A 27,308-nucleotide genomic window follows, 5' to 3' on the forward strand; every position below is an offset into this window, starting at 1 on the left:
CTTTAAAGGAAAACATTTCCTTGTTGCTGGCTTATAGTTTAAAGGTTCAGTACATATCATGATGACAGAATGTTGGCAGTATGCAGGTACACATGATGCTGGAGAGATAGCTGAAATTTTGACATCTGGATCTACAGGCAACAGAAAGAGAAAGTGAGCCAGCCAGTAGGCCTGGCTTCTGCTTCTGAAACCTCAAAGCCCACTTGCAGTGACATACTTTCTACAACAAGGACACTCCTCTGATAATTGTACTACCTAGGGAGGCCATCTTGATTCAAGCCAACACAGGGAAGATTAATATAGAGACACAGAACTGGTCAAAATTTTAAGAATAAGTGACTATAATATGTGCTTCTCTAAAAATAATATTAACATCACTTCCTGAAAGGCCTAGGGTGCATCAGTAAAGAATAGAAAAACTAGAGGATTGGAGTTAGTCATGGGGAATACTATCTTCTGGGTATGTCAAGGCCACTGTGATTATGAACTCAGCAGCTATGGTCACCTTTAAAAGGCTATAACTGACTCTAGATTGGATCCATCTAAAAAAACTCAGTACCAGGCATGAGAAACTGCCTTTTTAATTGTTAGTCTAGTGAGTCAAGGACACCCCCAAAACAGTATAGACTATTGCTATTGCCCTTGGGGCTTTCCAGAAGTTGAAGTTAAGTCCTTATTTTTGAGGCATAAAACTCAGAGGACTGAAGTTATATATGTGTCAGTTATGGATGAGTAACCCATTTTCAATTATTCTCTGCATTTTGACCACTTGTGTCTGATTCTAAGGGTCACTCTTTCTTACAAAAGAAAGCTTGTTTCACGGTCAATTGGAGCTACACTTATTTGTGAGTAAAGAATTAGTATTTACATTTGAAATTACAGAAGATTCCTGGAATAGGTTTTTAGTGATAAAGTTGATGTGAAACCTGCCAAGCAAAAACAAAAACAAATAAAACAATTGATTGCCCTATGCAGCTGTATCATCTATGAGCCACAACCATTACCAGTATGGCAAAGTATCCCCACTAGTGGTAGCACTTAAGCTTTGTTGGCAAGGAAAAGCTGTCTCAATGTACTTCACACCCATTTAACACAAAAGAAATCTTACCTGCTACTACTTACTATATTCAGTGTAATTCCAAACAAGCTTTCTTTTGTAAGAAAGAGAGACCATTAGAATCAGGCACAAGTGGTCAAAATGCAGAACATAATTGAACATGGGGGTACTCACCTATAACTGACACATATAAAACACAACTCCAACACCTGAGGCTCAGGGAACATGAGAAAAAAGGCACATAAATACTGGTTAATGTTGGTTGTAGGCACTGCAGTAAAGAGAAAGAAGCACATCATGGTTCTCAACCATCTTCCGAAAGAACAGAGGAATACAACCTCTAGGGCATGATTGACACCCAGCTAGTTCTCTCCAGTTACATTATTAAAATATCATACCAGGTTAATTAAGGCTAGAAAATATTCCAAATACCAAAGTTATCTTGCCCGTTCCTATACATGAGAGCAGACAACACACAGATCTCTTTTGACTAGGGCTAGCCACAATCAAATGTACAAACTCCAGGTTTGCCAGGAGTCACTTGGGGCCAATATTAATTAGAGCAGCTGCAAGCTCTCACATAGCTCCTAGGGCAGACCTTTCAGAAAGACACTTTTTTTCAAAGTTCAAACAGTCTCAAAACAATTTCTCAGCTTCTGTGATTGACCTAAACAGCAAAGATTTTGCTGAAACATTTCACTCAATGCCATAAAAAAAAAAAGGTTTTAGAGGCAGAGGACTGAGAAATCAGCTATCAGATCGTATCTTCTAGAGATGACAGGAAAGCTACACTCATAATATATCAAGAATATGGCTGCCTAAACAAGACCTGAACAACTTGAACACATATTGATATGTCAGTGTGTATTAGAGAAGTTGCTCTGAACTCTAACCTTAGATGAAAAGCGGTTATGTATAATTAATGGCTGCCAAGAATGGATGAATTAGTCTTCACTAAGAATGGGCCTCTACATGGTTATTCAATATCAAGTTGTCACTCATATTGTATAAAAAGCACCATGTAGGCTTAACCAATTATATCATGCATTTATTCATCTATGTATATAAGTATGGATGAATAGACAATTAGATACTAGATAGATAGATGGATAGATAGATAAATGCAACAAAATGGAAGGAAAGAAGGCTATCAATCTTAGAATCTAAATGAAGAAATTGAAGAGAAGAGGGAAGGAGAAATTATGTAATAGTTTAATTTAAAATAGAACTAAAAGGGGGAGGTTCAATCAGAGATAGAATTGGTCATAAGAAGGAATCGGAGTTTACAATCATTATGTCTAGTAAAAATATATTTTATACACATGTGAAGTTGTGCAATTAAAAACGTAGACTCTAGCTAGGAATTGTGGCATATTCCAGCTGAGCTAGAAGAATCTAGAGTTCAAATGAGTTCATGACTGGAATAGAGGAACTCAAATGAACCTTCACCCTCATAAGGGAAGTGAGGAAAACAAGGCAGAGGGGATAATATTGGACTGACTGTGAAAGGATGTAACAAATATAAAAGGCACATTCACAGGCATTCTCAAATATGCTTTCAGTTTCTTATATGTACATCTTACAGGCTAAACTTTTTATTAATGTTTACATATAATTTTAAACTAAGTTTATCATATCTGTCTTATAACAGAAAGTTTTGTAGAGTGGTATTAAAAATAACTAAGTCCTTTATTTTTTTCTGTTTTTTTAAAAACATTCTTCCACTTCTTGAGAATTTGCTACATACATTGAATGAAATACAATCCTGTTTACCCCTCAGCCATCCCATGATTCTCTCCCACACCTCACCATATGTCCCTTCCAACTTCATAAGTGGTTGTTATTTTTATTTGTTTTTACATCATTGGTACCTGGAATGATTTTTGTTTTTCTATTTATTTTGAGACAGGATCTTTAGCGCAGACTGATCTCAACATACCTATGTTGCCTACTGTGTATGACATTAATTGCTACTGATCCTGACTCCAAATCAATGGGCTGGTATCACAGATATCCACCCTGCTCCTGGTTTATACAGCACTCTAAATTGATCATGGGAGCTTGTGGTATGCTAATCAAGCATTTACCAACTGAACATCATCTCCAGTCCCCTATTTTCCTCTTAAATTAACTTCAAGTTCATCTTTCTCCTTCAAATTCTAAAAATTTCACCTTTGACTTCTCTTTATATTATGTGCTTGGCATCTTAAGCCACTTTTTGTAATTGTGAATGGAAAGTAGAATGGTGCTTTATCCTGTATCTCTATTTGTAACTATGTTGTTACCAGCACTATTCACACTATTCAGAACAGCAAGAGAAGTACCTATCACAATGAGTGCATAGCGTTTTGCTAACTATTACTACATGAACTTAGGAACTGTTCCCACTCTTTGGATTTCTTTATGAGCCAAAATTAGCAATTTTAAACGTGTATATTCCTACTTGCATACCTTAAAGAAATAAGTGAGATTTGTGCCAGTGAGAATTGGCTGACTGTTGATGTAATGTGTCAGGAACTATAAACATTCCTTAGAAACTTGAACTCTCCTTCCCCATGATTCTCAGCACTGGCTGCCCCTCATCTGTTTTTATGTTTAATTTGTGAATCCAGATCTGTGGAGAACTTTGTTAATTTCTTTCCCTACTGTATGGTTTTTTCCTGTCATATATAATATAATGAGTTACCAGCTCACTTCAAACTGATGGCTTTGTAGGACAAAAATGTCTGAAACCCTTTATTACCAGAATAGATTTGTCCTCATGTCATTTTTATAGTTTTTATATATTTCATAAGAAAATTAGAAAATATAGAATTCAGTAAATTGGTTCAAATTCCTTTAGTAAAAGAAGTACATGTATGTTCGTAGGTCACTGTTATGTGCTTTCTTTGAAATTTCACTTATAGCAATCTATTAAAGACCTCTAGAAGGTTATTTCATTGTCTCATAATATATCAAAATATCAGAATGCTGACTTTCATTGTGCACAATGTGTACTGTCTAAAGGGTAACATGATGCAAGTGTCTATTGAAAGAAGCAAATCATTATTATGACAGTTATGGCATTTCAAATGGACTAGCTGCTTTCCCCACATTTCTTGCATCTTCATAGCTCACATATTACTTTCCTAAGTTAAGACCGTGGCGAACTTTTATATTGAATATTACATATTTCAGGAATTGTACAAGATCAGTGGTAGCCAGTTATCTTATAAATTTAAATTTTAGTCAAGATCTGATATATAAGGAAAGAGCCAATAGATAGCACTTATTCACTACACAGTGAAAGGTCTAATATCTGGATTTATGAACCATGTGTCTTGAGTCTGAAGTTGCACATGACTGGTTTATATTTAATTTGCTTTACCCTATGTGTGCAACAAATTTCCATTCTCTGCAGAGAATGTTAATGTCTGCAGCAGAATAGAAGTATGAGGATATAGATTTTGCCAAGCAGAAATATTGATAGCTTAGTTATATTCCTGATTCAGCGAATACTGTGGGTCTGTGTGCCTCTGTATCAGAATAGGAACGTCAAAATCGCATTGGAGAATGCACTGGATCTATAAGTTAATCTAAATGCTAGTGATGGTTGAAGAATTGAGCTGATATGTGAACTCTCAGCCTCTTTTTACATTCAATTTTGAGTGATGTCTTTCTATAAACCAAAAAGTTAGTGGGTTGAGAAATGGTACCTCTAGAAAGAAAATAGATGAAATAACTTCCTACAACTTATGTAATAAAGTTGAAACTTCACTGTTTTTAATCAATAACCTTTCTTAACTTACCCAGAGCCTTGCCTGAAAAACAAACACACAAAACCATATGTTTTAGACAAAGCTCATCCTTCCTTGGTTTATTATATACATGTCATGAACACAAACTAGTGGATTCTTCCTACTGCTCACTACTGAAACTTGGCTTTGATTTTTTTAAGAACTTTATTGTACAAAACAGAGATAAGAGTACAGATTTTAAGCATTGTTTGCATAAAATTATACAATACATTTTTGTCAGTACTTTTTTTTCAGATTTTAAAATAATTTTTACATAAAACTGTATGAATATATTTGTTAGTCAGTACTTGATTTTTTAAAGGTTTGATAGTATGCATTGAAAACTTAATAGTTACAATGAGCATAAAGTACATGTAAAACAAAATGTAACATGGAAATAGTCAAAGTTTTCTTGTTGTATAGAGATTTTTTTTGTTTTGTTTTCTTTATTTCTTGGACTTCATTCGGTGTGTGAGTTGTTTCTGGGGCAGTGCGAGCCTCTGGGATTAGCATCCCATTATCAGTGACTGCATATTATGTCTGTTCTTTTGTGACTGGGTTATTTCACTCAGGATGATATTCTCTAGATGCAGCCATTTTCTTCAGAATTTGGTCAAGTCATTGTTTCTGGTGGCTGAGTAGTATTCCATTGTGTAAATGTACCACAATTTTTGTATCCATTCATCTTCTGAAGGACGTCTGGGTTCTTTCCAGCTTCTGGCTATTATAAATAGAGCTGCTATGAACACTGTGGTGCATATATCTTTGTTGTGTATTAAAGTGTCTCTGGGTATATGCCCAGAAGTGGAATAGCTGGGTCTTCAGGTAGTATTATGTCCAATTTTCTGAGGTATCGCCAGACTGATTTCCAGAGTGGTTGTATTAGTTTGCAACCCAACCAACAGTGGAGAAGTGTTCCTCTTTCTCTGCAACCTCACCAGCATCTGTTGTCATCTGACTTTTGGATCTTGGGCAATCTGACTGGTGTGAGGTGGAATCTCAGGGTTGTTTTGATTTGCATTTCCCTGATGGCTAAGGATGTCGAGCACTTCCTCAGATATTTCTCAGCCATTCAATATTCCTCAACTGAGAACATTATGTTTAGCTCTGTACCCCATTTTTTAATAGGGTTATTTGATTTTCTGGTGTCTAGCTTTTTGAGTTCTTTGTATACCTTAGATATTAGGCCTCTATCTGATGTGGAGTTGGTAAAAATCTTTTCCAATTCTGTTGGCTGCCGTTTTGTTTTCTTGACAATGTCCTTAGCATTACAGAAACTTTGCAATCTCATTAAGTCCCATTTGTTAATCTTTGACCTTAGAGCTTGAGCCATAGGTGTTTTGTTCAGAAAATTTTCTCCTGTTTGGCTTTGATTTTAACATACAGGTGCAGCAAGTTTCACACAAATTTTCCAGTATATGTCTTATAAAATTAAATTTCTAAAATTACTTGAACACTTGGATAAATCTACATGGGCCATGAAATGCAGAGATTATATTAAAATTATCTCTCATTTTTTATTAATTACAGATCTGTGTAACTAATGTAAATGACCCTTAACAAAGCCCTTTGACTGAATAATGAAATTAAATTGTAACGATCAAGCTAATCATTGTCACACAATGAGCAGTGGTAAAAATATTTACTTATAAATTCCCCAGTATTGATGTTAAATACTACACATGTCATTCTCATTCATTGTTAGCCTCTAGAGTTCTTTAATATGTCTGTTTATTTGTTTGTTTTTGGAAAAAAATGTCATTTAAGTGCTTGTTTCAAGTGTCTCTTTATATGAGCATTTGTCAATCTTGAAAGAGTTAAGATGGCAGTCAATCTAGCTTTGTGTGCTTCTTGATCAACTATTAATCTGGTGCATGAGAGGGGAACATGCAGTAATGAGAGAGGCATGAAAGTACATAGAGATGGGTTTGAAGCAGAATGCAAGAGGAACTTAAAGTCAGAAGATACCAATTAAATAAATTCTGGAGAACGACATCTTTTCTGTTTCATGAATAGTTTCAAAAATATTAAATGATGCAAATGAATTCTATTTATTAAGATTTGACGTTAGGCAACCATATATAGGAAGCAGTGCCCTGTGACTTCTTGCCTTTTGTTATTTCTAAAACATTGGCACAAACACTTGACTTTTGCTGCTGTCTTTAAAATGGCCCATATTTTATAACTTAAGCTGATTTTAGACTTGTGATTGTCCTAGTTCAGTCTTCCAAGTGCTGAAATTTCATACACTCAACTGCATACTTAGTGTGACTTTATATTTATTTTATTTATTTTAATGGTATTCCTCTTGCCTGCCCAATTTTTGATAAAGACTCCACTGACTAGTAGTCATCTCTCGGTTTTCTTTGACTGAAACTGACCACCAGAATTATATACGTCTAAATTTTCCTAATGTAGTGCCATGTTAGAAGTGGGAATGCAAGTGGCAGATGTCATGGTCTCAATGTCAGGTGAAAGATGTGGAAGGCTCTAAGTGCTGCTTACAGGGAGCATGTTCCCAATCTGGCCGCTCTGTGAAGGATATTCTAGAATCTCCAAGATACTGCTATTTATCCAATCAGGAGTTGTACTTTTTCAGAATATCCAGAGACAAATCATCAAGGAAACTAAAAATTACAATGAACAAGAAAACTGAACTACTAAAAATTAGTTTGGAAAAAATAAGTATTTATCAGTGTTACTTTGCATGTGTTTGATTGAAAATTCTTCTAGAAGGATCAAAGCTGTAGTAGAAAAAGACATAGAACAGCTATGGTACAGATTTTGAAGGAAGGATAGAAATTGATAACTCAATCTGGATAGTTTTGACATGCACATCATTTAAGCATAGTAATTTTGATTGACAGCGTAAGGTCATGACAGTCAAGCTGTCTTAAAATTCTTCTTAGCAACATTTAAAGTTTAAAGGATGACATATGCTTTCTATCATAGTCTACATTTATTTCCAGAACTGTTTTCTATATAAGGCAGAACATACACGTTTTTGGGTGTATTTCTTAAATTACTAGTGCACAAGTTAATTAGAATTATACCTCTTAATACTCTCAATCCTAGCAAAGTATCATGAAAGAGAAATATTAAATAATTTTTATAAACAGTAGAATTTGTAAAAACAAACAGTCTCAAATTTACTGCAAAGGAAAACTAAACCCAACTCACATACATAATTGAACAGACCATATTAAGGTCCTCAAGTCATGTGCCCAGACGTTAAAGTGCTGAGATGAAAACTTTAGTCAAGACCATAGCTTGGGCTTAACATAACAATGTTTTCTTTAAGCACACAATTTACTATGAAACCTTAAGTGCCTTCATTTTGTGGATTTCATTATGATAAGAACCCAGGATGTCTTCTTCCAGAGAGGAGACAACAGAACAGGATTTGGGTTTCTCTGGAAAATAATGTGTGTGTGTGTGTGTGTGTGTGTGTGTGTGTGTGTGTGTTTCTGTGCAAGTGTGTGTGGGTATATGGGTATTGTGGAGTGTGGGTGTGAGTACATATGTTTATATATTCAATTATACCATTTCTGTGTAATATTCTTCACAGTGTACATTGCTAAGTACTTTAGATGTGCATGTAGTTGGGTAACAGTCTGTTCCTCTATCATAATCATTCTGCCACTTCTCCCGTTTGAACACAGCTCTGGTAAGTGTTGTTTGTTATAAACCATTTTTTCTGGTGTAGTGTTACTCATTTGCAATTTCACCTGTGTTGAGAACTGGTGAGAAGATAGAGAGGTTGAGGCAATAAACTCTGTGAGTTAGAACTGTGCTCTACAGGTCTTAAGTGAACTTCCTCAGTTGGTGACACATACATGCCGTTATACTGGAAAGGAAATATGGTCCAGAGATCAATGACAGCTGTACATTTGGAGAACTTGGAAAATTCTACTCACCTAGTTCTCAGTTACAGCTCAGTGGACAGTTTGATTAGGCGATTGAGTTTGAAGTGTAGCAAGGACACTTATATGTAAGCAACTAAAAAAAATGGTGATAGCTATGAGAATTCTTCAACTTTGACTTAGAATCTAAAATGAGGACTGATAAATTGTCCCCATAACCTAGCTGCTTGTTCTAATACTAAGAAACTTCTCATTAGAGCATTTTCCTTTACTTTAGAAAAAAATATACTAGTTTTTAAACTTTATTTTATTTATTTTTTGCTATGAATATATATATATATTGCTATGAATATGTATACGATATAATATATGTAATGATATATATGTATATATATATTTTTTTAAAGTGATTTTAGGTCATGTTTTCTACTCTGGGCTTTCTTGTCTCAGTCTTCACATGTATTTATTTGTGGTTTCTTCTTATTTTTCTTTTTCCTCCTCCTCTTCTTCATCCACTTTATCTTCTTCTTTGCTTTAATGTATTGTCTTTAAGAAGGTTCTTCTTTAATTATGATAAATTTTATTTATCTGCTGCCTCTCATTTGCTTTAGACAGAAATGCCTGTGTCTGATGTAATAAAAAATAATCCAGTGTACTTTCTCAAATGTGTGATTCTCACTACAAAGCCATACAAATACAATGTTACACAATTTCTATTTATACATTTCATAATTTTATGGTTATAGTTGTATGAAGTTGTTTATTTTGGTTTTAAATTTTAAACTCTGGGAAACAGGCTCTTAAAAGTAAATATTGGGGGAAAAGTAAATATTTATTTTATTATATGTATACAAGTGTTTTGCCTGTGTGTGTCTATGTACCATATATGCACCTGGTGCCCACAGAGGCAGGAGAGGGTATCAGATACCCGGGGACTAGAGTAATAGATGGTCGTGAGCCATCATGTAGATTTTGAGGAAGTGCTCTTAACTGCTGGGCCATCCAACCCTATGTTCTATCTTTTGAAATAAATGAAATGATAGGGATTTTGCCTAGAGTTTTTAAAATTATTAATTTATTAGCATAATATAATTGTGCTAAATACATAAGTTATTTTTTAAGAAAATTCTGTGAAACTTTTATTATTTGCTTTTCTGTTGTTGTAATTTTTATTCTGGAGAAATGATCTAGCAATAAAGGCAGTATATCACAGTTTCTTTAGAAAAAAATAAAGTTAGTAGCCAAGAGTCAGGTATGGATAAGGGCTGGCCATCCTGACCAGAAGGAAGGACTTGAATTAAAATTCTAAGCTGTGGGTTTCTAAAGCATAGAGACGGTGAGAATGAGAGCTATTCACACAGTTTACAAAATGAAATACCTAAGAAGACAATGCAATGATATATGGCAAACAAATTAGAATGTGGCAGAGACAAAAGTTAGGAGAGAAACTAACTGTACCTCTATTAAAATCCTCTCCCATACTCTTCCCCTCACCTCCCTACCCTTCTCTTCTGAGAAGATGAAGCTCCCCCTGGGTATCCCCTCACTCTGGTACATCAAGTTTCCAAGGCTAGAAACATTCTCTCCCACTGAGGACAGACAAGGCATCCTAGCTAGAAGAACATATCCCACAGAGAGGCAACATGAGCTAGTTTTCTTAAACAATCCATGAAGACCTTCCTCCATATTATGTCATCCACAGTGGACTCAGATCTCCAACATCAATTAATAATCAAGACCAACTCTCACAGACATGCCAATAGACTAATCTGGTAAAGACATTTAGTTTTTATGTCATGTAATGAATGTCTTAAATATGTCAATGTATTAAATTTTCTGTGTTTTTGCTGATATCATTACTAATATTTTTATTAGTGTTTATGATAGCCTATGCCTGGCATGAACTCACAGTTAAGAATAGCCTTGAAATATCTATTCTCCCAGTTCTAAACGCAAAATACCAGCTACTAATGGGAATCTAATGAAAATATAATAAAGACTAGAGATCTGCATATTATTATACTCCTATTAGTTTTCTCAAGTATGAAATGCCCATCAAGTCTTTTTTTTAGAGAGGAAAAGAGCCAAGAAGTTTATCTTAAATGTTTTACCTAAAACTATAGTGTCTTAATATGCAGTCACTGATAGTGGGATGCTAACCCCAGAGGCTTGCACTCCCCCAGAAACAACTCACAGACTGTATGAAGTCCAAGAAATAAAGAAAACAAAACAAAACAAAACAAAATATTTACAAAACAAGAAAACTTTAACTATTTCCATGTTACATTTTGTTTTACATGTACTTTAGCTCATTGTAACTATTAAGTTTTCAAGGCATACAATCAAACCTTGAAAAACATCAAGTACTGACTAAAAATATATTCATATAGTTTTATGTAAAAATTATGTTAAAATCTGAAAAAAAAGTACTGACAAAAATGTATAATTTTAAGCAAAAAATGTTTAAAATCTGTACATTTATCTTTGTTTTGGTAAAATAAAGTTGTTTAAAAAAATAAATAAAACTATAGTGTCTTAAAACTGAGAGCGCCTTGAGCCTGATTATCTGTGTGTCCAGAATCTGTCTGACTTAGTCCTCTAGTCTGGTTTATACTAGTTTTTAGTAAATTTGGAGGTATACAAGTTATCAGCTTCCTTGATTTTTTTGAAAACAAAGAGTAGAAAATAAAGTTTTCACTGTAGTAAATAAATGAAGTATTTGTCATGTGGTTCAGTCCAAAGATCTTTTCCATTTCATGGGTTGAATTTTGTCTTGGTTTGTTTACTTGACATTTACTTTCTACTCACTTGCAGGTTTGTGTCTGTAAACACAAATCATTGAACCTTACCTTCCTGGTGGGCATATAGGATTTTCATCCTAAATTTTTGTTTGATATGATATTTACCATCAAATCATATTGCTGAATGGTCCCTTAGAATGATTTTCTCTAAGTACAATTGTGTGAACACTGTGGAGATCTTTTGGAATTTCTAAATTGAATGAAAACAGGAGTCTGGCAGTGAACATGCCTGTCAGCTGTGATTGAAAGTACTAATCTCTTCTCACCTTCTACCTAGCCAATTAGATTTTTAAAGTCCTTTTCAAATTCAATATGCAAAATTTGGTTTGCATTCATGTTTGAATTGGAGTTTTTGATTGCCAATGAGTTTGAATATTCATGCCTATGTTCCTTTGCCATTTGTATTTATTTTAGTAAATGGTCTATTGTAGACTGTTCATAATTCTAGTGTGTTTTTCTCTTCTGATTAGTGATTTTGATATTTATAAATACCTCATCATCTGATATATTTGAAGCATTTATTTTTTTCAATTTAAATTTGCCTATGTTAATGTATGAAAGCAATGATTTCACATGTGTGTATATGGGTATATGTGCATGTATGCATTTCAGAGTTGATATGGAACAAAGGGGACAACTATCCCCTCCTATAATGTGAGTGCTGGGTATTGTACTCAGACTGTGATACTTGGTGGCAAGTATTTTTCCACTCTGAGTCATCTAATCAGCCCCAAAATCTTTGATGAACAGATTTTTCTTCAAAATTCTAATGAAAATACTGGACAATATTGTTTTAATAGTTTTCATTTTTCTTAAAGTTTAATGCACTTGTGTGACTTAACAAACAAAATATGTGCTGGTCGTTTTGGTTGTTGCTTTGAGATAGGATCTAATGTTATCAGGCTGTCCTCAAACTAACAGTGCAACTGTTGAGGATTTAAACTTCCTGATCCTCCAGCTTCTACCTCCCAGGAGTTGGGGTTACAGGCATACACCCACACACCCAGCTTGATAGTTTTACTTCTTCAGCAATGAAGAGAAATATCTTATACAACTTCTTGATAAGTGTTTTCTTATTTTCTATACAACTTACTTGCTAACTATGGGTGTTGCATGTCTTTTTTAACAAAATTTTACACTTAAAAAAGTCATATTCTAAAATAATATATGTAACTCTTTTACTGAATTGTATACAAGGCTACTGACTGTTTAAAATATATACATAGTTTCATAATTAGCATTTTAATAATTTAGATGATCTTAATTGGTTTTGTTGAATAATCTCCAATTAATATTGTAACTATTATACTTCCTTTATAAAATCAGTGTTGAGTTACAGGCAGTTTAAAAATATTTAATTTCTTTCTTTCTTTGTTATATGACTTCTCAAAATATAACACATTAATAAATTTTCACTGAAGTTACTTTTGATTGTTGTTATTACTTTATGGTAAGCATTCTGGCACCACTGGACAGCAGGCAGTAGGAATTTTTTACTTTACCAGGACAATTAAAAATTAATCAAGGCAAAAATCTGACTCTGGCCCTATACTCAGGAAACTGTTCGGATTAAGAACATTTGCATGTGAAGCTCAGGGCAGAATTCTTAGACCTGTAGCACAGGGCAGAACATTTACATTTGCAGCTCAGGGCAGACTCAGGGGATATAGGTGTGGAAGTCTCTTTGTCCCTTGGGACCCACTCTTGTCCCTGATCTCACCCACCTGGCATCCAGAGAGATGTTTACAGGATTTTTTTTTGATTATTTACTTGCTTGATCCTTGACTCAGAACTGATGTTCTCTTTCTGCATTAAATTAAAGTGGTTTTTAAGAAGACTGAATAAAAAAGGGCTTCACTTTAGCCTCAGAACTGGCCAAAGTCATGTTACAGTTTTGACTCTCTTTTTTCTTTCAGTCCGCACTTCTGCCCTGGGGAAACCTGTTGTTAGACTGAGTTGGTCTTGGACATTACTATTATTATTTATTATTACTGTCATCATTATTATTATCATCGCTGTTTGAGACAGAACCTATTGTAGCCCAAGATGACCTTGAACAACGTGGACAACCTTGAGCTCTTGATCTTATTGGCTCTGCATCCCAAAACAGGGACAGAAATGTATTCATTAAGTTTTTGAATAGTGGAGCTATTAATAATTATAATTGTAGGAATTCTGGCTCACTGGTGCTCCGTGATATCCCAGACTAAGGATTTTTTTGTCTCTCCAATCAAACCTATTAGTCCCCCACAGGCATTCAATACTAGAATTGCCATTATTCCTTATTAAAGCTATATAATTTCCCTGTTAATGACTCACAGAATGCTTTGAGATATTTATGTAATATATTGGCAATTAAATTAAACTGACAACTTAAATAATTTAGATTCAATTGTGAAGATTTATCATTTAATGTGTGATCACTAGTAATTTATATAATTCTTATATTCTAACTAAAATATTTATTAATTCAAAAAAGACACCAATATAGAAAAAAGGACACAATAAAATTCTACTCTAATAGTTTGCATAAAATTATCAATTGCTACAATAATTTAAGAGGACCAAAACTTTACATAGAAATTTATTTAGTCTAGTTCACAATATAATACAATAAAAATGAAAGAAAATGCTATATTTACATCTATCTCTATTTCTACCAGAAATTCTTTTGAATACTATGTAAAAATAAAATATAAAATAATTCTTTGAAATGTTAGCTCTCATATAGCTGATGTACTAGTAAAAGAAAATGAATTCATTGCTTTAAATCTTTATTTTCTAATCTGACCAACATAATTTCCTTGGTTTGCAGCAAGAAACATGTTCAAGTAATAGGCACTTCTCACTATTAATATTTATTCTGAGCACTCCTCTGATAGTAAAAAGCTTTAGCATTGTGAACTATTTTTTGTAAACATTTCTAGCATAAAGTAGCTTAATTGTTTTCATTAAAACTCCATCACCGGACAGCTTTTCAGTGTTTCACGCTTTTATGCATTAAAGCCTTTTAAACACATAAAATTAAATTTCTATTATACTTAAGTGTAATTATGTTCCAAATAATGACTACTAAACACTCAATATGGCTTGATGAGTGTAAGATTTCCTGAAAGGTTCTCATAGCAGGAGACAGTCAGAGTTGCTTGTTTGTTTTCTGAAGTTTCTTAATGGTTCCTTCTTGTGATAGTTTTATTTTAAAACTCCTCTGTCTTTGTAATCAGAGACAGGCAATAGTCCACTATATTTGTAAAAGTAACAGTAGCTTCTTATCTCCTTCCAAAGGCAGATCTCCCTGGGACTTGGATGTGAGATGATGAGGTGAATACTTTCCTCAGACCAGAATTTGGAAGACATTTTGGTGTCATCTTGTCAATGAAGCTATGAATTCGGGGACATTAGCTGTCCTCCTTTTCAACTGTCTACATTCAACTCCTACTTGCCTTAGAATGGAGGTGTTAAAAGGTTAGAGTGACTGTCCACAGATAGAATGCAAAGGTCACAGACCATCATTCTTCCCTTCTCTGAACTCGCCCTTCTATTCTGAAAGCCCATCAAGAAGCACTCACTAAGATGATCTACAGCATTTGTCTGTGACATACCATAAAGTCAGTTAATGTGTCTTTCAGAAAAGGCCACTGAGTCACTCTTATTCTTTCAATTGTATGCCCTGGCCTAACTTTTTTACATTTATTCCTGACTAAAATCCTTATTGTTAAAAACAATTAGTCCTCTACCCAGTATAATTTTATTTTGTTAATAATATTCTTTTATTCCCTCCTTGTGCCATTCTGTCTCCTCCCTCCACATCTATTCCTCCTTTTCCTGCACCCCCAATCATTCATTGATATTCGTTTTATTTTCCTTTTCTAGGAAGATCTATGTGTACCCTTTATTTTTTATTCTTTACTTAAGCTATATAGTTCTAAGAATTTTAGCTTGGTTATCATTTATGTACATATATAAGCAAGTACATACCATACTTGTTTTTCTGGGTCTGTGAAAATTTCATTTACAATGATGATTTTAGGTCCAAACCATTTACCTAGGAATTTCATAATTTCAAATTTTAATAGCTCACTAATACTACGTTGTGTAAAAGCACAGCATTTTTTAATCCATTTTTTGATAAGCATTGAGGTTGTTCCCAATTCCTGGCTAATTCTGAGTAGACCTGTGGCAGAAATGTTAGGGCCACCTCTATTATATGCTGGGGGCTTCACAGCCACAAACACATCTCCTACAGGATAAACTAATTGGGGACTGTATGAGACACCAGGCTTCTTGCAGGAGGACATATATGAGGACTGCCTGAGAGAACAAGGATTGCTGGTGCAAAAAATGCCAGCCAGTCAGGAGCTACTGTTTAGAAGAGATGCTTTCTTAGGGCCTTTGGGGTTGTGGGTGGAGGGTATCAAAGAAGCTTGCAACAGTGCTTAGATAAGTTTCATGCAGCTTTCTCACCTGCTCCTGCAGTTTGTGTCATTGACTCTGCAGCAACTCACCCCCAAATCCCAAGGGCAGGTAGGGTTGGATGGAGAGCTGTCCAGGGCACAGGCAACATACAGCAACAATGAACATGGCTGAGAAAATGTCTCTATGGTAGAATAAAGTACTTCTGCATAAACGCCTAACAGTGGTATAGCTGAATCTTGGGATAAAACAATTCCCATCTTCCTGAGGAATCACCACACCAATTTCTAGTAGCTGTACAATGCTGGACATCAACCAGTAATGTATAAATTTTCCTATTATTCCACATTCTCAATAACATAAGCTATCATGTTTTTTATTGGTCTTATCACTTCTGAGAATTGCTAGATGAACTCTCAAAGTACTTTTGATTTGTCATTTCCCTAGTGGCTAAGATTGTTGAATATCTCTTTAAATGTTTCTCAGCCATATGAGTTTCATCTTTTGAGAACCCTGTGTTTAAATAAGTTACCCAATGGGCTACTTGTTTTCTTGATATCTACATACTGGAACGTGATCCAATAATAGAGTCCTAGGAGGAGAAATCTGAGTGCTTGGGAGAAAAGAAAAAACGCAAGAAATAAGGACAAAAGTCTTGTGACCTAAGTTTCTTTAAATCACTGTTTATTTTTGGAAATTGTTTTGATGCTCTTCCCAAGTATAACAGCTTTAATTAAATTAATGAAAAAATGTTTGATACATGTGATTTATCCTTGTATATCTATATTACTTAGGTGACACTTCTTAAACAGTAAAAAAATGTTTGAGGCTCTGATAATAAAGTGGGCAATTGCATGAGACTTCAGTTTGCCTCAATTAATGACTCCATTTTCCCAAGCACATCTGGAGCATTGATGCATGTTTCTTTTAATGTTCTTTACATATTATCGATGGCAGCCCTCCATCAGTTGTGAAGTTGGTAAAAATCTTTTTCTGTTATGTAGACTATCACTTAGTCTGAATGATGGCATTCTTTTCCATTCATAAGATTTTCAGTTTCATAAAATTCCTTTTGTTTTGATATTAGTGCTGTGCTACCTAATAGCTGTGTTCTGTTTAGAAAGTCTCTTCACGTTCAAATGAGATCAGAGACATTTTTCATATTCTCTTCTATCAGGTTCATGTCATTGGGTTTTGTGCTGAGGTATTTAATCAACTTGGAGTTGAGTTTTGTGCGGGGTAATAAATATGGACCTATTTTCATTCTCTACATGAAGAAATCTATTTTTACTAGGACCATTTGTTGAAAATGCTAACTTTGTATTATTATATGTTTCAGAATCCTTTATCAAAAACAAGTTGTCCATAGGTATATGGATCTATTTCTGGATTTTTAATTGGATTCTAGTGATCAATGTGTGGGTTTTTGGTTGTTTATGTCATGCTGCTTTTAGTGCCATCTCTTCCAGTTGCACCAATCAGGACTGTTTTAGCTATTGTGGCCTTTGTTTCCATACGAATCTAAAAAGTGTCCTTCAACATCTGTGAAGATTTTTGTCTGAATACTGATGTGGAATACATAGGACTAATGGGTTGTTTTTTGGTAAGATGGCCATTTTCACCATGTTAATCCTACCAATCCATTAACATGAGAAATCTTTCTATCTTCCGATTTTCCTTTCTTCAAATGCTAAAAATTTAAATCAAATCAATCTTTAACTTGCTTGGTTAGAATGACCCCCAAAGATATTTTATTTTATTTGAGGATATTGTAAAAGGTAGTGTTTCTCTGTTTTCTTTCTTAATCCATTAGTCATTTGTAGATAGGAGAGTTACTGAATGTCATGAGTTAATTTTGTATCCAGCCACTCTGCTGAAAGTATATGTCATATAAAAGAGTTTTCTATTGAGAATTTTAGGGTCACTTATGATACTATTATATCATCAGCAAATAAATATACTTTGACTTAATTCTTTCTAATTCATATTTCTCTTATCTCCTTAAGTTATTTGAGTGCTCTTGCTAAGACTTCTAGTACAATATTGAACAGGTGTGGATGAAATGTCTATCTTCATCTTGTTTTAGATTTTAATGGATTTGCTTTGAGTTCCTCTCCATTTTGTTGATGCTGGGTGAGGCTTGCTGTCAACTGCCTTTATTATTATATGTTGGCTATTGTCAAAGGATTCTTTTCAATTTTATTAGGTAATGAAATGATCTTTTGTTTGTTTTTAGTTTATATATGGTAAATCACATTTATCAATTTAAATATGTTGAACTATATCTGCATCCCTAGGATGAAACCTATTAGATAATGACCAATGATCTTTTGGATATGCTCATGAATATTGTTTACAAGTAATTTATTCAGTATTTTTATGTATATTAGTAAGGAAAATTGGCTTATAATTCTCTTTCTTTGTTGAGACCTTATGTGGTTTGTATCATCAGGTTAATTATGGCCTCATGAAAGGAAATGGAGAATATTCCTTTTGTTTCTTTTCTTTGAAATATTTTGAGGAGTATTGACATTAACTCTTCTTTGAATGTCTGATAGAATTCTGCACTAAAACCATGTGTCATTTGGCATGTTATTATTGTTGGGAGACTTTTAATGACTACTTCTGTTTCAATAACTACTATAGGTATGATTAAGCTGCTTATATGACTATGATTTAACTTTTGTAAGTTGTATATATCAAAAATGTTACACCTTTTTTGATATTTAAAGTTTGATGAGATACAAGGCTTTAATATGTTTGTGTGACTCTCTGGATTTCCTTAGTATTTTGTATTTTGGTGTCCTTTTCTCTCTAATTTTGTTAACTTGGATATTTTCTCTCTTCTCCTTTTATTTAATTTGGAAAAGGTTTTTTTCAATGTCTATTGATTTTCTCAAACAACCAACTCTTTGATTTTTTGTATATTTCTGTTTTGTTCTATTATTTTAATATCAACAATGAGTTTAATAATTTTTGACATCTACTCATTGTGGATATTATTTCTTTTTTTTTTTTTTTGTTCTAGAGCTTTCATGTATTCTGTTAAATATTGTGTATGAGATCTTCTTTTTTTTTTTCTTTTCTGTAGTCATGTTGACCTATGAACTTTCCTCTTATAACTGTCTTCAATGTCTTTCATAAATTTAGGAATGTTGAGTTTGATGTTTTATATGTTGGTTGGTAGGAAAATCTTCTGCGATCCTGATACATATGGCAATTACATGTTTCAAGTAGAATGTGGCTTTTGGCATTAGGAGCTGACATTTAGATATGAAGAGGGGCTGCAGGTCCTGGACAGAACCTAAAAAAGGGAGCACAGGTGAATTTTCCACTGGAATCTGCTTAGTTCTCTGGGAGTAGAGTATGAGCAGAGTCTATGTCAGAAGTTTTGGTGCAGATCTGGAGAAGAAACTAGAAGACTTGACTTGGAAGAAAGGAAGGAGAGGTAAATATCAGAAGCTAGCCTATTGTCTTTCCTGGTTATAATGACTATTGGTTTCCAGGGAGTGTCTGCTAGAGTTGGAGGAATGATGGGAATGGGGGGGGGAGGAAGCTGAAGCAGATGCTCTGTTAATGAGCTAAGGATGAGCCTGTGGGTTTGACGTGAAGGAGTAGACAAAAAACCTGAAGATCTGTATTTAGTTTCCCTGCTTTTTTGTGTGGAGTCTTGATAATATTTTTAAAGGTCATAACACCCTAAATCTATTTTACTATATTAAGAACAATTCTTGATAATATAAAGGTAGAAATTAGTTATAGTGACTGAAAAGATGCTATACATAAAGATAATAAGATTTGAGCCTCAATGTGAGATGAATATATTCTGGTTAAGTGAATTTTTTATCATTTTTGACTATAAAGACTTTATAGCTTATTAATTGCAGACCCTTTCAACTCCTTCAATCCTTTCTCTAGCTTCTTCTTTGGGGTTCTGGTGTTCTGACTGAAGGTTAGTGGCAAGATTCCTCCTCTGTATCAGTATGGCTCTGGCAGAGCCTCTGAGAAGGCATCTATATAAGGTTCTTGCCAGTAAGCATTTCTTGGCATCAGTAATAATGCTTGGGTTTATATATGTGCACATATGGGGTGGATTCCCCGCTGAGGCAGTCTCTGGATTATCTTTGCTCCAATCTATGTTCCTCTATTTGTCCCTTTATTTCCTCCCATGAGCATTTTGTTCCTTCTTCTAAGAAAGACTGTAGTATCCACTTTCTGGCCTTCCTTCTCTTTGAACTTCATAAGTTCTGTGGATGATCCCTTGGATATTCCAAAAATTTTGAGCTAGTATCCACTTGTAAGTGAGTACATACTATGAGTGTTCTTTTGTGACTCGGATACCTCACTCAGGATGATAGATTCAAGTTCCATCCATTAGTCTAGAAATTTCATGAAATCATTATTTTTGATAGTTGAGTAGTACTCCATTGTGAATATGTACCAAAATTTCTTTCTCAGCCTGTTTGTCCTTCGAGTAGAGGAAGGATACTGATTTGTTTGAGTTAGTTTTATATCCAGCCACTTTGCTGAATTGGTTTATCAACTGTAAAAGTTGTCTTTTAGAATTTTTGGGGCCACTTAAGTATACTAACATATCATCTGCAAATTGTGATATTTTGAGTTCTTTCTTTCTTATTCGCATCTCTTTGACCTCCTTTTGCTGTCTCATTGCTCTGGCTAGAACTTCCAGTAGTATACTGAATAGGTAGGGGAGAATGGGAATACTTGTCTAGTCTCTGATTTTTGTGGGATTGCTTCAAGTTTTTACCATTTTTAGTTTGAGGTTTATTACTGGTTTCCAGTATATTGCTTTTACTATTTTTATGTATGGGCCTTGAATTCCTTATCTTTTCATGATGTTAATTATGAATGTTTGCTGAATTTTTTTCAAAGGCTTTCTCAGCATGTAATAAAATAATCTGATCATGTTGGTTTTATTTTCTTTGAGCTTGTTATACAGAGGATTATTTTAATAGATTTCGGGATATTAAACCATCCCTGCATCCCTGGTATGCAACCTAATTGATCATGGTGGATGATCATTTAGATGTGTTCTTGGATTTAGTTTACAAGAATTTCATGAATACCTTTACTAATTCATAAGGAAAATTAGTTTGAAGTTCTTTTTCTTTGTTGGCTTTTTATGTAGTTATGTTTAAGCATAATTGTAGCTTCTAAGAATGAATTTCTTAGTGTTCCTTCTGTTTCTAACTTGTTGATTACTTACAAGAGTATTGGTCTTAGTTATTCTTTGATTATATGGTGGAATTCTGCACTAAATCCATTGGTTGAAAGACTTTTGATTAGTGCTTCTATTTCTTTAGGGGTTATGGAACTGTTTTGATGGTTTATCTGATGCTGGTTTACCCTGGTGTCTGGATCAAAAACTGTCTATTTCTTTCAGATTCTCCAGTTTTGTTGAGTATAGCCTTATAGTATTAGGAATCTAATGATTTTCTGCTTTTCCTTCATTTCTGTCATTATGTCTCCCTTTTCATTTCTGATTTTATTAGTTTGGATACTGTCTCTGTGCCTTTTGGTTAGTCTGGCTTAGTCTGGCTAAGGGACTATCTACCTTGTTTATTTATTCAAAGAACCAGTTCCTGGTGTTGTTGATTCTTTAAATAGTTCTTTTTGTTTCTAATTGTTCGATTTCAGTCCTGAGTCTGATTATTTCCTGCAGTATACTCTACTTGTATGTACATGCTTCTTTTTATTCTAGAGCTTTCAGGTGTTTTATCAAGTTGCTAGTGAATACTCTCTTTAGTTTCTGTTTGGAGGTACTCAGAGCAATGAGTTTTCCTCTTAGCACTGCTTTCATAAGTTTGGGTATGTCATGCTTTTTTTTTTTTTTTTTAATTAAATTCTAAAAAGCTACAAAGTTCTATCTATTTTTTCCTTGAACAAGTCATCATTGAGTATAACCTTGTTCAGCTTCAATTTGTATGTTGCCTCTCTTTTAAGATTTTACTTTTGAAATTTAGCCTTAGTCCACGGTGATCTGATAGGATGCATAGAATTATTTCAATATTCTTGTATTCGTTCAGGCCAGTTATGGGACCAATTATATGGTGAATTTTGGAGAAAGTACCGTGAGGTGCTGAGAAGTAGGTATATTCTTTTGTTTTAGGACGAAATGTTCTATATGCATCTGTGAAATCCATTTGGTTCATAACTTGTTAGTTTTACTGTTTCTCTGTTCAGTTTCTGCTTCCATAATTTGTCCATTTATGAAAATGGAATGTTGAAGTCCCCCACTGTTATTGTATGTGGTTCAATATATGCTTTGAGCTTTAATAAAAATTGTTATGAGTGTAGGTGCCCTTGCATTTGGACTGTATATGTTCAGAATTGAGAGTTAAAACTGAAAGTTAATATTGGTAGATTTTTCCTTTGATAAGTATGCAGTATCCTTGCTTTTTTGATAACTGTTGGCTACATGTTGACTTTATTCAATATTAAAATGATTACTCCTGCTTGTTTCTTGGGATCAATATTTTTTTCTACCTTTTTACTTTTGGATAGTGTTTGTCTTTGTCACTGAGGTATGTGTTTTCTATGCAGAAAAATGCTGGGCCCTGTTTAAGTATCCAGTCTACTATTCTATGTCTTTTATTGGGGTATTGAGTCTATTGTTGATAAATAATATTAAGCATTACTGATTGTTATTTCCTGTTATTTTTATTGTTAAAGGTGGAATTATAGTTTGTGTGGTTTTCTTCTTTGGGGTTTGTTGAATGAAGATTACTTTCTTACATTTTCTAGGGTGAAGTTTCCCTCCTTGTGTTGGAGTTTTCCATTGACTCTCCTTTGTAATACTGGATTTGTGAAAAGATCTTGTGTAAATTTGCTTTTGTCATGGAATATCTTGGTTACTCCATCTATGATAACTGGGCTGGCATTTGTGTTCTCTTAGGCTCTATATAATATCTGACCAGGATTTTCTGTCTTTTACAGTCTCCATTAAGAAATGTGGTGCACAACGAACTCAAGAATTTAGACTCCAGAAATTCAAAAAATCCTATTAAAATGGGGTAGGGACCTAACAAGGAATTCTCAACTGAGAAATACTGAATGGCTGAGAAGCACCTAAAAAATGCACAACATCCTTAGTCATCAGAGAAATGCACATCAAAACACCCCTGAGATACTACCTCATACCAGTCAGAATGGCTAAGATCCAAAGCTCAGATGACAACAAATGCTGACGAGGAAGTAGAGAAAGAGGAACACTCCTCTACTGTTGCTGGGATTGTAAACTGGTTCAACCACTCTGGAAATCAGTCTGTCAGTTCCTTAGAATATTTGACACTTTACTGGCTGAAGACCCAGCTAATTTTCTTCTGTGCATATATCCCACCATGTTCATAGCAGCTTTATTTTTAATAGCCAGAAGCTGGAAAGAACACAGATGTCCTTCAAAAGAGGAATAGATACAAAAATTGTGGTACATTTACAACATGGAGTAGTTTTCAGCTATTAGAAACATTGAGTTTACAAAAATTTTAGGCAAATGGATGAAACTGAAGAATATTATCCTGAGTGAAGTAACCCAGTCACAAAAGAATGCACATGACATGTAGTCACTGATAATTGGATACTAGCACCAATAAGTTCTGAATACCCAAGAAACAAGTCACCAACTTTATGAAGCTCAAAAAGAAGGAAGGCCAAAATGTGGAAGCCTCTGTCCTTCTTAGGAAAAAAGAAAGAAAAAAGAAAAGGAAAAAGAAAAAGAAAAAAAATCGTGTATTCATCATATATTATTATGTAACAAGTTTTGTGAACTGTAATAATATTTTATAAAATAAATAAATTAATAAAAAAGAAGTGTGGTATATTTGTGATAGGTCTTCCTTTATATGTTACTTAACATTTTTCTTATTCTGCTTTTAATATTCTTTCTTTGTTTTATGCATTTGGTGCTTTGGCTATTATGTTACAGGTGAATTTTTTTCTAGTCCAATCTCCTTAAAGTTCTGAAGTCTTCTTGTATGTTCATGGGCATCTCTTTCTTTAGGTTACCTAAGTTTTCTTTTATAATTTTGTTGAAGATGTTTACTGGCCCTTTAATTTGGAAATCTTCACTCTCTATTGCTATTATCTTTAGGTTTTGTCTTCTCATTGTGTCCTGGATCTCCTGGATGTTTTGGGTTATTAGCTTTTGGCATTTTGCATTTTCTCTGTCTTTTGTGTTAATGTTTTCTATGATATCTTCTTCCCTTGAGATTCTCTTTTCTATCTCTTATAGTCTGTTGGTGATACTTTCATCTCTGACTCCTGATCTCTTTCCAAGGTTTTCTATCTCCAAGGTTTTATCCTTTTAATTTCTTTATTTTGTTTATTACCATTTTTGGCTCCTGGATGGTTTTGTTCAATTCCTTCTTCTCTTTAATTGTGTTTTTCTAAAGTTCTTTAAGGACCATTTTTGGTCCTCTTTAAGGGCTTCTACCTGTTTAGCTGTGTTCTCCTGTATTTCTTTAAGGGGGTTATTTATGTCTTTCTTAAAGTCCCAATCAAATTATGAAATTTGATTTTAGATCCAAATCTTGCTTTTCTGGTGTGTTGGGGTACCCAAATTTGTTATGGTGGGTAACTGGGTTTTGTGGATGCCAAGTATCCTTTGTTTCTCGTGCTTAGTTTCTTGCGCTAGCCTTTCACTATCTTGTCATCTTCAATAGTATTTGGTCTTGTTGTCTCTGATTGAAGATTGTCTTCTTGTGGGCCTGGGAGCCTGTAATCTCATGAGTGAGAGCACATCTGGAAGACCAGCTCTCTCCAGGTAGGATTTGGATAAGGAGGGCTGTGGGATATTCTCAGCTCTGGGCATAGATAGAGACCAAAAGCATCCTGCCCCAGGCTGCCCCACAGTTTCTATAATCCGTGTACTTCTGTCCAGTCACTCTCTGAATAGTTATTGGAGCAAAAGTGGTTGTCTCACTTTTGGGCTTAGGAGTGAGGCAGCTCCTGGGTAATCATCTCTCTCCAGGCAGGATTTGCATGTGGAGGGCTGTGGGACAGCCTCAGCTCTGGGTGCAGATGGAGACCACAAGGTTCTGGTTCTGTGACTTTTGATGGAAATATTTTTCATGTGTATTATTTATTTTCAAAGATCTGAAAGAGTCAAATGTAATTGTAGATGAGAAATGTTTTATGTAAACTATATGAAAACCAACAGGTTTTGTTTCTTTACTCTCCATGTCATTCAAAGTCAATGCTGTTCAGAGATAGGTTTTCTCCTGCATAGCTTCATGAGATTAGAGAGCTAAAGTGATGCCATCTCCATTGTTCTATTGGTAAGAGAAAGCTCTAACCTTTCTAAATTTTTACTCATATATATATATATATATATATATATATATATATATATATATATATATTCTCTTGGAGAGATGACTCGGTCAGTAATGTACCCTCCATAACCATGTTTTGCTAAGTTTGAATCTCTATAACTTATATAAAAAGTCAGGCAGAGACATGCTTTTAGTCTAATATCTGGGGAGGTGACAAAAAAGGCTGTTTGGAACTCCTGATCAGTCAGTCTAGATATTTAATATACTGCAGGTTCAGAAAGAAACTCCCTTAAGATATCAGGTAGAGAATAAACTAAGAAAAATTTAGTATCTATCTCTGTCACCTATCAACATACTTACATACTATACACACACAAGTACACATAGATACACATACATAAAAGAAAAAAATCTATATATCTTTTCTTATTATTTCTACATTCCAACTGAAGTTTCCACTCTCTCCTCTCCTATTAGTCTTGCCCCCCATCTTCCCTCCACCCTCCTCTCACCCCATGCACTCTTTCTCCATTCATCTTCAGAAAGGAAAATATCTCCAATGGATACCAACTAAACATGGCATATAACGTTGCAGGGAGAATAGACTGCAATAGACGGCACAATATGTTGAAAATGGTCCCAAAAGCAGGCAAAGTGTCAGAGACAGCTGCTGCTCCTGTAGGGGTCTTTGGTTTGCCAAAGAATAATACCGTGCACTCACATAGTATGTAATGGTAAAAGGGTTTAATTCTACAGAAGTCCAGCATGTGGGAGTCTTCCATTACCAAGACAGAGATGCACACAAGTGAGCTTGCATGCCTGATTTAAAGCACATTAATGAATTCTGGCATAGGTGATCTTTACATTAATCTGTTGGGTCCACCTCTACAGAAATGCAGTTACTAGGGGATAAGAGCTGTAAACTTGCTGCAGAGGTCTAGAAACTATTGCTGAGGAAGTAGCTGAGAAAGTCTAGAAACGGCTGCCGACCCTTTGCCTTTACTTCAGACTGGTGGCAGGGCAACTTCTGAGGAATCGCCTGGAATCGCCCAATTCTTGAAGATACAGATTTATGTCCAGTCTCCTTAATTGCCAATTTAAAGCATGCCATGGAATCAATCTAGCATTCTCACTCCAACTGTTAGGATTCCCACTATAAATCCAAGCAATACAATTGTAACATATTCAGAGGGCATAGGTCATTCCAATGAAGGCTCTCTAGTTGTCAGTTCCATTTCTGTGAGCCCTCATGAACTCAGGTCAGGTGCTTCTGTGGGTTTTCTTGTGGTGTCCTTGACCCCAGGGCTCCTACAATCTGTCCTTCTCCTCTCCCCAAAGGATTGCCTGAGTTCTGACTAATATTTGGCTGGTTACCAATCCATGCATAAAGTATCATAAGGAATCATTTTATTGTTTTTTTATTTTTATTTTTTGCTGTTTATGTTTGGTTCTATCCTAGATATCTATCCAGCCTCTGTTCATGGATCTCCAGGCAGTGTAAATGGTGAAATCTCTCAGTGACATCAGTCTCAAGCTGGATCAGTCATTGTTTGCTCATTCCCTTGATTCTCTTGCCACTTTGACCACAGCACATCTTGTAAGCATGACAAACTGTATATGAAAGGCTTTGTGGCTGGCTTTGTCTCACAGTGTCTTCACTGAAAGTCTTGCCTGTTTATAGGTAATGGCGCATTAAGAGCTCCATATCTGACATTGCTAGGAGGCTTAGCTAGAGTCAGTGTTGGTATCAGAAACTACTTTCACCTCCAGCAGCATAGCTGCCCACAGGCAACAGGGAACCTGTGAATTTGTTGCCATGACAAAGGCCATAAGTTCTCAGCAAACATTGGTTCAAGCTCCCACCTACACCTAGAGTTATGTCACAGAATAATAAATGGCAGAAACCCCTCCTTCTTTTTTCTCTTTTTTTTTTATCTTCCCCTTGTTGTCTTTGTCATCCCTAATAAACCTCTTCCACGTGGGACCGTATTGGCCTGATGTGGTTTGTGCAGACATGCTTTGATTCTATCACAACAGTCAGCCTTCTAGTTTTCTAGGAATTTCCATTTCTCTAGGTTCTAGCTTGTCTCTGAGATCTCCCTTTC

Source organism: Micromys minutus (assembly GCF_963924665.1).
Source record: "Micromys minutus genome assembly, chromosome: 12".
NCBI lineage: Eukaryota > Metazoa > Chordata > Mammalia > Rodentia > Muridae > Micromys > Micromys minutus.